Raw genomic sequence first — 17,635 nt, forward strand, 5'->3', positions numbered from 1 at the left:
TAACGAGGCAATAATCTAGCACAATATTAAAAGACAGTAGGCACTTCTCTGAATGGTGGTTATACTGTCAAGAACGTTACAAAAATCAGAACAGAGGCATTCTTCAGAGCATGTATAGAAGCATATACTTTCTTTCCCCGTCTCTGTAGCCACTCAATAAAAGGAAAATATCAGCTTAATAAAAAGGTCACAGCTTTCATTCTTCTGAGATAGACACCGTGCTGTGGATTCATCCCTGTTTTAAGGTAGGTAAGAGCTGGACCCTGACAAAACAATAATGTATTGGTATAAAGGTTGTGTTTTTTGTTTTTTTAAATCTGTTTGCTATTGTTTTAAATTTGTTTTCTTAGACTTGTCAAGTAAAAAGCATATGGATGCTTTGGGCAAATTCAACAGTGTGGGTGTGAGCTTATTAAACAAAAAAAAAAAAGCCAAATAGTTGACACTTTGAGCCTTGAGACATGATCACACACACACACACACACACACACACACACACACACACTGCATGACTGCCTAGGCATGTCATCAGGGTTTTCAATAGTTATCCTGGAATAAATGGGCTCCCAGTAGTACACCAGCACCTGTGCTCCTCCTCTACATCACTTTTTTTCTTTTGCTGTAACACTAAGATCTAGAACATCTCCCTGCCTTTATTGCAGGGCATCTGCCAGGCCTAAAAAGAGACATACATTGGAAGCTTTTGAATTTTCTGCTGCTGGCAGGACAGCAAGTCACCTATACCAGGGGTAGCCAACCTATAACATGTCGCAGGTTAGGGAAGAGGCAAGCGGCACAATGGCAGATAGAGCAGATCAGCCAAAGGGAGGGCATCAGAGTGACACTCAGGGGTGGCGCGGGGCTTAATTTGTGGCATGCAAGCCCAAAAGGTTGGCCCCCAGTGATACAGACTTCTATACCACAGAAGAAATGCAAAAGCAGAATAGCCAGCAGCATGTGGCTTTTTTTCAGATTACATCCTGAACTACACTGATGTGGAGAACGGTTATAAAAGACGGCAAATCAGCAACAACAAAAAAAAATAATTTTAAAAAATGGAAAAAGATAAAATGATCAGGCACAAAGCCCGTGCAAATGTAATTCACTGTTCAGGCAGCCTTGGGAAGGGAGTGCCAACAGCCGCACTCCCACCAGCACACACGGCACTGTGGCACGTTGTTAGGGAAGTGCCGCTAGGATGTTACCGCTCTGTGCAGGTTACCCAACATGCTGCTTTTTTCAGGAATGACAGCCGGGCCCCCCGGCGCCATTTCATCGTGTTGTTACCTTTTTGACCCTCAAACAAGCAACACTGGACACAGCTGGAGGGCCAAGCTGGCTTGGACACACATGACAAACACATCTGTTCGCCTCTGGAACCAAACCCAGATCAGAAATCGGTTCATTGCTCCTTTCAACACGCAACATTTGTTCTCTTGGATGTGACTGGCCGTCTCACCCACCTGCCTGGGTGGAAGTTTCACATTGCCATTCAATGACAGAGCAGGGCAAACGTCACAGGGAGTAACTCCCTTAACGTGGCCCACCAAAAGATGCAGAATAGCTGCCTGCCTTTACTGAGACGTGTGGATAATTTCTGGTGGCATATTCTTTGGGTTAAAGTGGGTTAGACTTCCTGGGCCGGTCCGTGCCTCTGCCTCTTTCAGCTCATGCCAAGAACAGAGCAGGGGTGGAGAGACTATCCAGGAGGAAATTACAACTCTGCAGTCTCCCAAGCCGTAAATTAGAACAGCCGAGTGGGCTGTTTTGGCACACGCCAGCTGGAAACAGTCCCTAAAGCATCATTAACCCCCTGAGGATTGCTACAACGCAGTCCAGCCCCACACAGAGCCCGTCTCTCCCACCCCAGCAGGGCCTATGAGAAGGGAGGCACTGCCCTTACATCATCCATGCAATGGGTACGCTCAGCCCTGCCAGGTCTTCCTTCTGCCCTCTGTACTGCACCCTGCAGGGATGGACAAGAATTTTCACAAAGATTAAATTACAACACGTCAACATAATTACAAAGCCACAACCAGCGCGATGCCACCCAGTCGTGCCATACTTGTCACACACCGCCTATCTGCACAGCATCTTCTCTGTTGTTTGACCCGCTGGACCCAGATGGCGAGTTTTATTAGCGATAACGGTGCCTCTGGATGCGAGAGGTACCTGTGTGTATGCAAGATGTCAAAATCTCTGCGGGAGACTCACGCTGCGGATGCTGGCGAAACCCCCACAAATCAATTATAGAAGCAAATAAATTATTGAGAGGATCCACTGACAGCTCAGAGAATTGGTGCAGAACCTGCTGCGAAACCAGGTTGTTAGCAAGAGGAACTTATTGTTCGGTAGGTGTTTGTTAACCTCAGAGAAATTAAGTGTGCCGTCTCAGTTTGCTATGTTCGCTGCACCAAAGGTGGCACGGCAAACGAGCAGTATATATGGTCCTCGTTATGCTTGTTGGGTGAAAAAGCCACGCATGACTCATCTAGGCTGTTGCTTTAGGCCAGAAGCTCACCTTCCACCCACCTACCACGTCCTCCCTATTCTGCCCCTGTCTACCAAGAGGAGAGGAAGCTGAAGACTGTATTTACTTTCCCATAGTAATGGACCCTTCTCCATGCACTGACAAGGGGCATCAATGCTTTCTCCCCATCTTCGCTCTCACCGTTGGGAGCATGGTGTGCAGTGCAGTTAGATGTTTTTTCCCCAGGTGAAAAATAAAGTTTTCAACCCAAAATTTGAAGGTCTTGTTTGGGGGGTCCTAACCAAAACATTTTGAGAACAGCGGACATCACCCCCCCGACAAAGCTGTTCTTGAGTTACAAACCCAATTCTCGCCATTTCATTTTTGGTGCTTGTTCAAAGTCGGTCTGACTCAACTTCCTGCAAAGTCAATGGAAAACTTGTCGTCAACCTTAAGAGGCAACAGGTTGAGTCGGCTGTGAGCCAAGCTCAGCCTCCTCCTCCAAGGCTGTCCTCAAAACCCATTTATTTCAGCTGAGCGCTCTCTCCACTCACCCCTGCACCTTTCCCATTATGTCTCACTCTCAGCTTCAGAAGCCAAGCAAAACCGACCCAAATTCGACAAATCATAACGCAACACAGAGGACGTTATCATTCCCCATCCAACCCCTGCACCGCCACTGTCCTTTTCTAGGTTTGTCTGAGAAATGCTGCAAACTCTGTAGAGCAAAGACCATATCATTGTTAGATTCTGCAAAAGGCTGCACCACCTGAGGCTCAAAACGTGGCAAAGGTTTGCACAAGCAGCAGTGGCCCTTGAGGCTACCATGCTAACACGAAACCAGCTTCTGCAGCCAACCGCACGCAAGGGGCTGATGTGGCCAGTATCATATCTGGCCTCTTTTGATGCTATTTGGATACCCACTTATAGAGGGTCTGACTGGGGGAAGCCTTCAGTGCAAGTAATGAAGCCTGAACTCATGCCCCTGGATCTATCGCAAGACGCCATCTCTGCTTTCCTGCAATGTTCCTGGATGCAAAACTGAGATGATGTGCAAATATTTAATAATAATGGCAGGGTGAGGTGGGATGGATACTTCAAACTTTTTTTTCCTAAGCAAAGCTGGATTCATGGGCCTATGTGAATATCTGGAAAAAATACTTAAGAAGCCTGCCTTTTAACTGGCAGAGCTTCCAGCGCTGAGAGGACACACATCTCTTCTGCACTGCAGAGAAAGGGCAAGCGAAAAGCTAATGTCTCGCTCCATGTTAGCCAGTGCTTGGTAATTAATAGGAGATACAAATTCCACAGTAACAAAGCAGTCCTAGTTTTAACACCTACAAGCAGAAGAAGGTACCCCTGTTGTGTCTGTGCAAAAGCTACTGCCTTGTCTGGACCTGGATTTTCCATCATGTTAATTATCATATGCTAGCTTCATTTCCCAGTGAAAATGCACCTTCCCCATTTATCTCTGAAAATGGGAGAACACACTAGCTGGGCTCACGCAAAGAAGCAGAACCTGCCAAAGCCTGGGATGAATTTTCTCAAGAGCTTCATCTTATTCCCATTAAAATTAAAAATGAAACACGCAGGCTATTAATCTGGAACAGCTGCATGGACTGCGCATTCAGAACCGATGTATTAGTTATTGGGATTGTTATTTTAATACCCACCTGCTGCTACCAGGATGTTTTATTGTTAGAAGGCAATATGCAGGCTGATGGAAAATTAATTCACATTTTCCCATTTCATGCTATCTTACAATACAGGAAGCTGTTGCTTTTTAAAAAGCAACGCACAGCCGCAACAAACTTGTTCCTAAACCATTAATTCAGAAATACAACAGTTAACATAGCTTCACCGAGTCATTAGAGCAATCAGATGCAAACTGCACTCTTGTTAGCACCATCCACCATCAATATCCCTTTGAAGGTTCAGTGGCTTGGCTTGTCAGACATTATCAGAGATGACCCGCTGTGCCAGATGCTTCCTCTGTCTGAAGGAAACATTACAGAATAAAGAAAGAGAACGGCTTGATTCTTTCAGGCCTGAAAAGCCCCAAAAACATTTGAGTAAAATAATATTAAAACTATTTTCTTGGTATCTTTTCTCATTCCATGGTTGGGGTGAGGAGAAGGGGAGAAGGAGAGGTTATTTTATTAGATAACAAGAGAAATTCTGGTCTAATAGTTTTTTTTTCTCTGCAAGAATAGTCTCGAGGGGCCGCAACTCATAAGCGTATGGATAAAATTGATAAACTCTCTTATAATCTCCGTGGCAAAGACAGTCTAAAGTGTAGGCAAGTGAAGAGACAAATTACAAATGTGCTCTGTTTGAAATCCAAAGAACTAAAGCGCGACCTTGGTGTAAGGTCTGGACTAGCTGGCACTATAAAGAACAGCTGGAAGTAGAGAAAAAGAGAGAAAAAACCAACTTCCAGGGTTCATCTCATCTTACCATATATATATATATACACACAAAATCTGTAAAATTTATATTTATACACACACACGCATGCATATGCACGCACACACACGCATGCATATGCACGCACACACACGCATGCATATGCACGCACACACACGCATATTTTTATATATATTTTTGAAGCAGTGTTCAGCCTTTCAGCGCACAAACCTTACACATGTTCCAATCACCAGCTTTTGAATAATTAAACCCAGTCCTTGAAACAGATGAATGCCTTCCAGTAGCTAGAGGTGAAGTATGAGGCCTTGAGCAAAATAAATGCGCTCCCCATCGGAGTAGGCACGTTCCCTCAACCCAAAGGAGTCTGTTCCCTCAAGGTGCCTCTGTTGCAACAACCCAATGAAACACAGAGAGATAGGTGGAATATTAACCGTGATTTTGGCCCGCAACTGCTCAGGAAAGGAAGAAAAAAAACAAAAAAACCCAGGGAAATGCCGGTAGACACATCTGCTGTTTGCTACCCCAATTCTGTTTAAGGTAAGGGTTTAGTAAAGAGTAGGTTCGTGGACCATGCCCTTAGCAACACCGGCTGAAATTGCATGAGCTGGGACCACGGTGGCTGATGTTGATTGATGCACCCTCATCACTCAGCTAGCATCCTTGTAAAGACCTGAGAGTTCAGCACTGCAACAAAAAGACTTGCAGGCAGTAGATGTTCTCTTAAATTTCAGCCCTTCTTCCTCAGGTAACTTGAGCATGTGCTCATTGGGGAAGACGCGGTTATCCAATAGCAAAAGACCCAACCGCCACATCAGCGTCCCATCAACCACAGGCAGTTCCTTTCCACCTTTCAAGTTCTGCCTCTTTTTCGATCGGGAAATCTCTTGCTATTTGTAAGAGCTTGAAAGCATCCCCTCCTCCATTCTCTAATGTGTTGACAAAGGACTTTCGAACACCACTTCTGGCTCCGGACAAAGGTAATTTTTAATTGCTTCAAGAGGGGAGGAGAAGGGATGTTGCCATTCAGGACTGCACTGACCACTGTTGCCGCTGCATGCTCTTATGAAACACAGTTAAAGATGCAATGGTTTCACCACACCTTGTATTGCTACAGGGGCCTGTGAAACAGCACCACCAGGTTACCTATCACCCCCTATTTTCATAACTGTATTGGGGTCTATGACAATAATTGCTGTTATTCAGTTTTCTACTACTCAAGGTGCACACGTGCTGATGGATCCTTTAGCTCCCACGCTTATCTTTTAGCTCCCAATACAAGCCTCTACCACTTGAGCCAAACAACCCCATTTTAGCTAACAACAGATCCAAAAGTTCCTTTATGGGCCAGCCACTCGAGGGCAATCGCTCTCAGTCATTTACAGAAAGCTGGCACATTATACTTTTCTTGTTCTCCCTTGCCCAACCTGAGTAAGCCACCTTCTTCCTGCTCACATAGTACTAGAAAAAGGTGCTGGGTTTCAAAGGGAGCCACCCAGGCAGAATTTCACTTGGTATCTCTCTTTTTGTCAGCTTCTTTCTAAAGCGGCTTCAGTCATAGCTTGGAAGCTCTCCACTTGAGCCTTGTTGCAGCATTTTCCTTCTTCGCCTCCATTTTAGCAACATCCCCTTCTGATCTGGCAGTCAGAAAATGTCATCGTGCTTCCTTGGCCTGAAGAAGGGTGCTTGTACCCGAAAGCTTGCAAAGAAGAATTTTTCCAAATATTTAAGGTGAGGTTCTTTGGGTAGATGTGATATCTTTTCTTAGACCATCCAAAAACCCAACTATATCAGTTGGGCTAATAAAAGACACTGGATTTACCCAAAGACCCTTGCCTGCCTATGTGCTTGCACCAACACAACTGCAACCAACACCTCTACAGCTGTGGCATTTAAAGACCCCTCACAGAGAGGAGTCATTAGAAGAGTCCTCTATACGAAGGTGGCAGAAAAACATTTGCTTTTTGCCAAGACCACCACAATGATCACCCATGCTTCAGTTCTTCATACCAGGAGCCTCAGGCCTCTTTGTAGGCCAAGTGCTTCTATCTAGCTTTACCCCAACTCTTATCAGCTTGGTATCAACTCCAAAACGAGGTCATTTGTATTTTTCTGCTATCCTCTCTTTCCCCATTGTCACCCAACAGCCTCTTTACAATCGTCAGTAAATACTGCCTTGTCAGGCACCTCGCCAGCCACTTTCTCCTACTTTGCGGCACTGGAGAGAAGAAATGCAATCCTGTGGGCTCTGTTTTAAGGCGCCATGTGAAAACAACCTTCCTTTTTGTGACAGAAGATGATCGAACACTCCTGTGCCTCTGCTCCTCTCATAATCAGCTTATTATGACAATATCTTTGTAATATTCAAACCGCTTGGCACACATTACCATAATGGAAGATGTAGAATGAAATTTTTAAATATCTCTTCCAAAGCAAGCTCCAGGCATCACTCAGGCAAACAGCACATTGAACGTAATAGTCCTTGAGCGGCAGTATTTCCAAGGCTCAGGAGTAGACAAAAGGAGAAGGGCATCAGCTCTTCAACATTTGGAGCTCAGGCCAGAAGGATGGAGACCTCGCAATGCACTCGATTCACTTGGTGGCTTTCTGCAGCCTTTATACCTTACCGATCCATACAGCACCCAAAGACTGGTTCAGTCCTGGGACAAGCCGGCACAGGCTTGAGGCTGTTTTACCTTGTTGGAGTAGCCATGTACAGGCCAGTCCATCGCTTTGAGATCATCCTACAAGATCCTGATGATAGAGAGCCACCTCATACTCCATGTAGGATTAGCCCTATACAAGAGGAAGCCATATCTGCCTTCAAGAGCTTTCTCTCTTCTCTCTGGCCTCATGGCAAGGGTGGTAAAAGGTGGAGAAGGCAGAGACCAAGTTCCACCCATCCCCCTTGAAATGCTATTTGCAAGACTGGATATGGGTATATTATATTTTAGGGAGACAAGGTCCTTGGGGTAAATCTGGTATCTTTTAGTAGACCAACTCAAATAGCTGGAAAAACTTCTTTGCAAGCTTTTGGGCATGAACACCCTTTGTAATTTAGGGTGCCTTTATATTTACTGAAGTCATACGGAGAATGTCATTAGAAACCCATTAACACCCCCCACCCCCAGCTATGAGAACTGGAACAGCATATCCAGTATTTCTGTCAACTCTGTTTGAATTAATAAATGCCTCATTAATGAGGTGCACAGTTTCCCCTTACTCTTGCTGAAAGTATTAACTTTTCACAGTTGGTTTATAAGGATTTCACAGTTGGTTTATAAGGACTATAGAGGTTACTGAGTTATTACATTAATTTTGAAAGGATTCCAGTTTTTGTCGATCAAAAAATATGGCCAAGTCTAAAATACTTGGGAGCCTTTTTTCCCCGCTCCAGTTCAAGCAAAGCTGTTAGTACTGACTGCTTTTGTTTTGTGTTTATATGCATTGAGTCACTCCAGGTTAAAAAGCAGAAAGAAGTAAATGAGATAGAGAGTATTGAAAACATACAGTTGTACATCATCTGAGTAATGCCCTGGCCTTATTTCAGGAAACAAGAAAACCTGTAGCAGCTTATTCTCTGGAGCTCAGCAGGTGGAATAACAATCGGGCATGTTTTAGGATGCTAGATTCTGAGTTGTGCTTGGAATAAAAAGACATTTCTACTCAGTCTCATGCTAACACTGATGCCATATACATAAATACCAGCAAAAGAAGTAAACTGAAATAAGCCTAGCTCCAAAAGCATTTCCCCCCAACTGGTTTTATCAAGTACATGAGATTACACCAAGAGCCACAAAGACAATATATTAAGACTTAAATTCATAGTATTGTTGCTTTACCACATCCTGGTCCTCTTCCCCTTTTTTCAATTTCTGTTTCCTACATCCCTTATCCATTCTTAGTTGCGTCTTCCTAGATAGTTGCGTCTTCCTATACTCCAAGTTGCCCAAGGAAACAGAAACCCAACTTCAGCCTGTTCCAAAGTTTGATTAGAAAAGTCAACTGGAGTTGGAGAGAGACAGACTGGGACAAACTGGGATGTTTGGCTTAAAAGAATTGTTGGAAGGGAAGGCCAAAGCACCTAGTAAAGTAACAGGCAAGGCAGGGCAATGAGCTGAAAGATTTTAGAAAACAAAGGGAAGAAGAGCTGACAGCTGAAAGTAGGGAAGTGTATTTTGGTGGGTTCATGGTAAAGAGATAACAATATGAATACTGCCCTCTCTTGAATAGTGTGCAACTGGGATCATTTTACAGGAGCAAGAGGGGACACTTGGACCAGAAGAAGCAAGTTTAAGCATCACGGATGCCCACCCCTACTATCACTTTGCCTTCCACATCCACCATGACACCAGTCGGCTTAAGTCTTCCTCATCCCTTCTCAGGTAGCCTGGCCCAAGGGGAAAAGAAGTGGTATCATAATCCTCATATCCAACACAGACTAAATCCAGACCAGCACTAGGAAAAGCAGCATGTGGGGGGTCTTTTTCTTTCTAACCTTATTTCTTCTCTTTTCTTGCATTCTCCTTTGTCTCTGTCTAATAAGTCAAGCCTAGTTGGCCAAGACAATGCTGTTTTTCAAACACGTGTTGCGAGTCTCTGACCTATAAGGCAGCTAAAAGTCACGCTCTGACAAGCCCAGTGCTAGGAGAAGTTGCTGGGTTTCTGAGTGCCAGAAAAACATTTCCCATTCCCTTGTCTGTCCAGCAGTGAGGTTACAAGAATCAGCACCACAAACAAGCCACATTTCTCTTCCTTTCTCTTCTTCCCTCTTGTCTCTTATCTGCCTTGCTTGGTCTTCAAGGAAACAGGCTAGGGCTTAACAATATAGCTTGAGGTCATTCAAACTTGCATCTTCCTCCTTCCCAAAAAAGTGCAGCTGGTACTTCCTCTGTAGGACGGATCTCAGACTAACCTCCCATCAAGAGCTCGACTGAGCAAGAGGATAGAGTGGGTCAGTTATAAAGAAAGGGGCAAGGAATGGACAAGTCCTTCTTCTTAGACAGCCTCCACCTCTTACTGATCCTTATATTCTTTACCTCTGACATCATAATCAGTTGCCATGGCATCTGGAGAATGCCAGAATATTTAAGTAAAAGCTTATAACCGGGGATCCAGGTTCTCTCTGATAAAAAAAAAAAAATCCCCAGTTTTTCAGATTAAAAAAAAAGTAACCCAAAATCCACATTTTTCCTGATTAAAATGAAACACCGCTTTAGATAGAGAGATCTCTATTGATCTATATAGATATATTAGTCAGCTCCCTCCCCTATCTATCTATCTATCTATAGATATCTATCTATATCTCTATAGATAGATAGATAGATAGATAGATAGATAGATAGATAGATGTCTGCTGCCTCCCCTATTCCTCTCTCTATATATGTATCTATATATCTTTATCTATAGACATTATGTATATCTAGATATTGATATATTAGTGGTGTTTTATTTTGATCATGGAAAAATGTGGATTTGGGGTTACTTTTTTAATCCGAAAATTGGGCTTTTTTCTTTCTTTTTTTGTTTTTTTTTTTGTTTCAGAGAAAACCAGGATCCCTGGTTATAACTTGCAATGTGAAGAACTGAAAGCATATAGAGGGCTACTGGAAAAACAGCTTTGAAACAAGCAAAGCTTTTTTTTCCGAACAGATTATGCACAACCACTCCAGATTCCCAATTTAAAAAGAAACTGCTGTCTTTCCCCCCGCCTCCAAGGTGAAGGAGAGTCTTGGAAAGAAACAACATACACAATGTTCAAAACCCCTGCAGTCTAAAACGTGATAAACCCAGGCCTTCAAAATCATCCGCAGGACATCAAGACTGCTCATTAGGAACCAGAATGTTTTTTTACACTATTATCATCAAGTCAATGAGTCTTAATTCCACAGAAAGGGCACTTCAGACAACACAGCAACACTGTGTTTCAAGCTGCAGGAGTGTGATCTGATCTGTTTTGCTTCGCGGTGAGATTGAGGAAATTAGCTCTGCTCTGAATCGCACGTTATGGATGAGGTGCCATTAGACTCAGGAGAGGCTGATTACTGAGTGTTACAGTCATTAAAAAACAGAAGCAATGAAACACCATGTTTGAACCAAGGATTCTCTTCAACATGAAGTGGTGCAAGAAAAACTAAATAAATAAATAGGCAGTAAGCCTTTCTGCAGTGTCCTCTTTTTGTCTGGATAAAATAAGAGCCTGACATTCCCAACTCCTGGAAGAGGCAAGTTATCAAGTTATGGTTTTGAAGCACACTCGCGTAGGACCGTCTGAATACATCCACCTTGTAACAAGAATAGTTAGAGGGATTAAATTTAGGTGCACACAAGCACTAGATGGCTGTCACGCTGCCCGTGGCAGGTGGCTATTAAGGATGAAAGAGGGGCAGCAATTCCCTTTCACGGACACTGAGCTTCGCTGCCCTTGCGGTTCCTCTGGTCTGCTGCCTCCCCAATTTCCTCCTTCAGCGGAGAGGATTGTACAGGCCACCTGTTCAGATTAAAATGTGTGGTTGGGAGACTCTGCATCACTCTCGAGCTCCACAGAAACCCAGACTGTATCTTCACGGATTTCAGAGGGGTAAGAAAAATGGCTAGCCTCTTCCCCATCAAAAGCATGCCTTTCTTTTGGTATCCCCCCGCTTCTCCCCACCATTGCCACTGCAGAGCGACAAGGTGCACAGCAGTCAGTGCTCCTAGAAAAAACCTACTCTAATGGAAACTGGCCCGAGGAATCAATTGCTGTGTCTGGCCCATTTGCTTGTGCCATCCGATACCCGGCCGCCAGCTACACAATGTGGTGGAAGAGGTAAAAGCTGAGGGTAGGAGAGAAGTAGCATCAGGCCAAGAGCTACTGTCCATTTTAATGCTCCATTGAAGGTGGGGGTGTGGAAATGTGGACCCTCTGTGTCCATGCTAACCCTACAAGAAACTCAGTGCACAAGCGCAGGGGACTAGGTTAGGAGGCCAGTACTGGGACATGGCCTGACCCCTCTCTCTGTCGCTGGTGTGTATCCAAAACAGGCCGAAAGGGAGGAACAGTCATGCCAACCAGAAGGCTGTCCAATGGCTCACGTTAGCTAATAAGAAGACCCCAACATGGCCAGTACTGATACCACGGTATAGTTCGCACGGATACCGCAGTACCACTTGGCAGGGTAGCATGAGCATGGGAAGCCAAGATAGGATGACTACTCAGGATCCAATTTCCCCAAAAGAAGAGAAAGTCAAGCACATTCACTGTCCTCTCTGCTAGAGTACTGCCTTCCTCTCTCTGCTGCAACACGGTCTTGGAAGAAAGCAGTGAAAAGCTAGATGGAGACAAGCACGGACCCCTGGATTTCGGAGAACTTTCTACAGCTGGGACTGGATTAACCTCCCGACTGGTTGTTTGCTCCTTACCTTTTCATTTCCCCTTCCCTCGTGCTCTCTTCAAGTTGCCCCTTTACCCTCTCATCCCTTCCCTACTCCCTCCTCTCTGCCTGCCTGTGCCATCTAACTGGTCTCCAAAGTAAACCCACCCCCCCAAGAAATTAGCAGGTTTGTTGCCACCGCAGCATTCACTCTGCTCGTGTCCAACCCCCCCTTCCACCACCCAGGGTCTTTCTTGATTAGTTAGTGTCACGACGGTGGCGTAGGGACCACCTGCTACTCCGTACAGCCCTTGGCACAACAGGGCCCCATTCGTGGTTGGGCATTAGCCATTCCTCAACAAGCATACAATTAATATTTATTCAACTGAATACCATCCTGTGATTAACCTTTAATTATCAATTCATTAAATGAATCGATGCACCGTTTAAGCCCCCTGTCATTACCTTCTTTTTCATGACTCCTCTTTGCTTTTGCCGTGGCTATAGCTATTATTAAATGCAACACCCAGACAGTTTGGCTCCCACAGTCTGTCGATTAGCTGCACACACGCTGATTTGCTTTATGCTTTGGCAATGTTTCCATTCACACGACCTGGCCATCCCAGATGAGACAGAGGGTACGACCCAGGCCTCAGCAGACGTTGCCACAAAAAAAGCCAGCTCTGAATCTGCTTTAGCTGCCAGAGTTATAAAGATCTGGGTCATAAATTGAACAATTCTACTCTTATGGCACCCTTATCAGGCTCGGAGTCAAGTGTCCTCAAGTAGCACATCAAAAACTCGCCCGGCTTCTTTTACAAACGTGGGGACTATATTAGGATGGATGACTTGGGGCTTGAGTAATGCACATTGCCTAGGTATTTGCCTTAGCTGTATCTGCTCTATGGTTAAATGAAAAGACACCAACCTAATATCAGTCACAAGAACTAGAATCAGTGCTTCTTTTAATCTACTCTAAGTAATATAGTTGCCATTCGTTAGATGCTGGTATTTTTGATAATTCCCCATTGTTTCTAGTGATTTTGAAAGAACCGATAAACATAACTGTGCTCCCCCTACCCATTAGGAAGGACCTATAAAATTATTTGTGAAAAACCAGAAACCTCCTGAAAAAGAGAGTTGAGGGTAGAGCCACAGGTCCACAATAAGAGTTAATGGAGCCATCCATTTTTCAAACAGGCGTGCACGTTTCCGATGGAAGTTGCACACGCAGCAGATGTCATTGCTTCCACCTCTTCTCATGGAAAACACTACTTGCAACTTGCCCCCACAGGGGCACAAAACTTATAAAGCCACAGGTCTCTATTCCCTCTAGGCAGCTGCACCAGCAGAGACCTTCCTCCCATGGAAGGGTCCAGGATGCTTCCACCCTCCACCCAACCATGTTCAGCTCTGCGGGAACCCCACGGGCAAAAGCTCCACCATCGATGTGTACACTGTACCTTTGCTCCTTGGTCATACCCCTCCCCCTTGGCCAGTAGTGAACCTATTGCAGGTGAAATGTCCACGACAAGAGCTCAACTTGGAGTCTCCTTGCAGAATTCACTGATCTACAACAGTTGCATTGCAGGGCGCTTTGCAAGCCATTGCATTCCCTCCATTCAAAACCAGATTTGAGAGATGGGTGGATGGTATAATATATAGCTGCAAACCTTCTTCCTTGAAAATACTTTGTATTTGTCTAGCAGACAGGAGGAAGTCCAGCAACGAGCCCTCCGAGAGTGATGTGTTTCTCCAGACTACCCCTTGTAACCACTTGGTTACAAATGCAAGTAAATGCAGCAAAGCCATCTCTATTCTTCCTTAACACAAAATGGAGAGAACGATTTTCACGTCTGTATTTCATCACTCACCCAACCGAGCCACTTCAAGAGTCCCAAGTTAGTTGAAATATGACCGTGTTATACTCATGCTTGCAAAAGCAATGATGCCACAAATGCATATTTATACAAAACAGAGTTTAAATATACATCTGCAGAATGGCAAGCTGCAAGGCTCTCTCACGAGATGGAGCACTTCTTTCGAGTCACCTCTCGGAAGAGAGATAAGCAAGACATGCCAGACATTTCTTTCGGGAAATGTTACTGCTACAGAGATTTTCTTTTATCTTGAAGCTCCTTGTAAGACAGCTTTTGGGTGCCTCCCACCTCAACTTAAAAGGATCGCGCTGCATTTTCAATTAAATATCTCCTACTGTTCTTGAAAGTGCTTCAACTTTATCATGTGTTCAATTAGCATCTAATCAAAGGGAAAGCAGAGTCTGTGGGGCAACTGAAGTAATTAGTACTCCTTTAGTCTACCCAGCCACTACAATCTTGACATCTTGTTATGAAGTTAAAAGTTAGAAACTCTACATACGAAGCAGGGGAAAGTAACCTCAGAGAGACAGGAGACATCCTGATGAAGGTAGCTCTCCATAATGAACACCACCACATCCGAGGAGGGTCTTGGGAGCTAGTGGGGGACCCTGAAGCAGATGAAATGAAGGCCAAAAAAGTTTCCCTGCCTCTAATGGCAGTCTTTACTATCTCGTCTCTGCCAGAACCGGTTGGTCCCAGAAGCTCATGAAGCTAGTTGTGAAGAGCAAATGCTTTCACTTGAGAACAGAACAGAGTTTATTAAGCGAGAAATATAGAAAAACCCAAACCAAAACAGGATAATATTAAATATGCACCCCCTTCTGACTTGAATAGCTTCACTGATCACTGATTTCCCCACTTTTCCCCAGTCTAAACCCAATGAGTTGAACTGTACCATACCACTCTCCTATTGCGGCAAAACAGGACTTTTCAGTAAAATTTATATTTTCTTTGCCCAGTGGTCTTGCCCACTTTAACACACGAAAACTTTACTTCTTTAAGTGGGAAAACAAGTTTTGTAGTCCTCTGCCTTTCTTCTCAGCAGCCACCCTTCCTTTTGATATGCACCAATTATCACAGGTTGTGGGGACACTTGTGGCATTTAAATACTGGCAGCTTCGAACTTGTGGGCACAGGATATTTCCTTTACCCGCAGCGGCAGCATTATGTGCTTTTGCCACATGAATCTTCACTTCTGAAAGCACCTTCTGACAAAATGAATGTCACTGTTTGCAGTCTTCAGTAACCCTGAGATGCTCTGTGAATTCCCTGGGTCAATCCAGGAACAAACAACATCTTTCTAATGTCTGTCTGCGCGCCATTTCCCTGCATTGTTATGCAGGATTGCGCATCAAGGTTGCAAAGGCGATCCCATTATCACCAATGCGAAGCACAGCACACAGCTTTGTTTTGATCATCTCTGAAATATGTAACATCAGCTGTGTATATAAAAGAACCAAGCTGCCTGTAAACCCATTGATTAATCCATTTTTTTCTGAGGACTAGAGACACTGCACGCCTCTCCAATTCAAAACATTATGAGTTTCATTTAACCCATCTGTACAAATCTTCCGCCCCAAGCTTTTGGTTAATGGACAGCATGGATTTTAATGTGGCACAGCCAGGTGCGAGAAGCCAAAAATGTAGCTCACCACTAGCACATATGTAATTTAAGAAAAGCGACTGCATACAGGTGCACATAACCCTCTACACCACACATCGACCCTCTGCAACAGGTTTCCAACATGATATACTTCTCAGCTGGGCAACCAGGACAAAGTGCTGGGTTTGGGGGCGGTGTTTTGCAAGTGGGGTTCTGAGGCATGAGAATGAGTCCTGCATGCGAGCACACGTGGACTCAATAGCATCTGTCTTGCTGGGACAGGCAGGTGTCTTAAACGCCATGCACATATAGGAAGGATAAAAGGGCAGCATGTGTGCACTGCTGTGTTCCCTAATCAAAATGGATCTGGGAGGCTTAATTGCATTCACCGCTTGTCTTTTCACCTGTTTCTTTAGGGAAAGCACCAGGAGCCCCGGTATGACTTCAAAGCCCCTTAATTTTCATCACAAATGAAGTTTTGCCAGAGGGCTTTCCAGACCCGGGAGCAAACTTTGCATAGCTTGATGCCGTCCCTCCTTTCTGGTGGGATGTTTCAGATTTTCTAGCAGAAATCGGGATCAAGGACAAAGAAAAGAACAAATACCACTCCCATCACTGATGCCAGAATGCTTTGGAAGCATGGCTATGAGGGCAGAAAGTAGGATTACTGTTATGGCTTTTGAAGACAGCCATTCAAACCATTGCTTTTTGTTGACTGGCCACAGGCACCCTGATCCGTGTGGCTGTGACCACTAGGCAGGCAAGCTTCTTTGGGTAGGTGTGATATCTTTGATAAGACCAACTAAATAGTTGGAAAAAAGGGTCTTTGCAAGCTTTTGACCACAAACACCCTTCTTCAGACATTGGGAGATGCTGCTGTTCCAGGTTCTCCAAGGAAGAAAAGAAGCTAAAAGCTGTGACAACTACAAGCTGCTATATGGATTCTCTCGTCCTTGGAGATCAGCTCCGTAACTGCAAACCTCCAGAGGCACGAGCTATAGAAACGATGCACCTGGGCACGTGAACAGCCCAAGCACAAGAGGCCCCACAGCTCTCTTCCAACACTAGCCGATCAATACGGCATATCGGACTCACGAAGCTAAACTGGGGCTATGGTTTTTCCCCTCACCCCATCCCTTGCCCGTACTCGAGCACTAAGCTAGACAAGGGGCCCGAACGGACAGCAGAGCACTTTGTCTGGGATCCACTCCTGCTTGGATGGGTTGGGTGTTGTGTCAGTGTAGGAAGAACATGCTATTCGGGGCAGCGCTGGAAAGCGTAACATTGCTGATGAGCTGCTTTCCCCGTACAAACAGATGTACCAGTGGTCATGCAGACTATGGTAACACAAGCTGACAAGCAGCAGTTTGGCACTGAGTGCACAAGAGACTCTCAAGGCAAACTGCATGTTTATTCTGCAATTCCCCCCAAATGCATCCAGCTGAAACAAATGTCCATTGTCTGGAGTCTCTGTGCATGCTGGCAGATGAACACCCCCAATCCAATGAACCTGCTCATTGCTGGCAAGTAGTAAATAGGAATTTTTTTTTTTTTTTTTTTTTAACCTTTTCATCCATATATGAGTTGAAAATAAACTGGCCAGGATCTTTATGAAATGCTTGACAAATTTTCTTTGGACCTCTGGATTTTCCAAGAACCTAAATGGTATGCAATACCGATCCCACAGTTTTAAAGGTACAAGGAAGACGCCTCTGTCTGCCTTCTACTGTGCTATCATTTCCTTAGTTCACAGTTAGGTCCTGCCCGGCTTGTAAAATTACTGTCACAGCCACGGTCCAGCTCCTTTAGCTTAAGCATGTTTTGGTCACCGTGAGGCCAAATAGTTGCCTTCTTACCTTCCCTAAATTACAGTAACTGGAGTCAAAATGCCAAAAAACGCTTGCAA

At 44.6% G+C, this 17,635-nt stretch overlaps 1 protein-coding gene across 4 annotated transcripts in view; it reads right to left on the reverse strand.

Moving 5' to 3' along the window:
• Positions 1-17,635, reverse strand: part of FGF13 (fibroblast growth factor 13) — a 334,864-nt gene that overhangs the window by 182,844 nt on the left and 134,385 nt on the right. The gene's annotated exons all lie outside the window — the stretch shown is intronic.

This window comes from Crocodylus siamensis, chromosome 8 (genome assembly GCF_052110815.1).
Source record: "Crocodylus siamensis isolate JL-2025a chromosome 8, ASM5211081v1, whole genome shotgun sequence".
NCBI lineage: Eukaryota > Metazoa > Chordata > Crocodylia > Crocodylidae > Crocodylus > Crocodylus siamensis.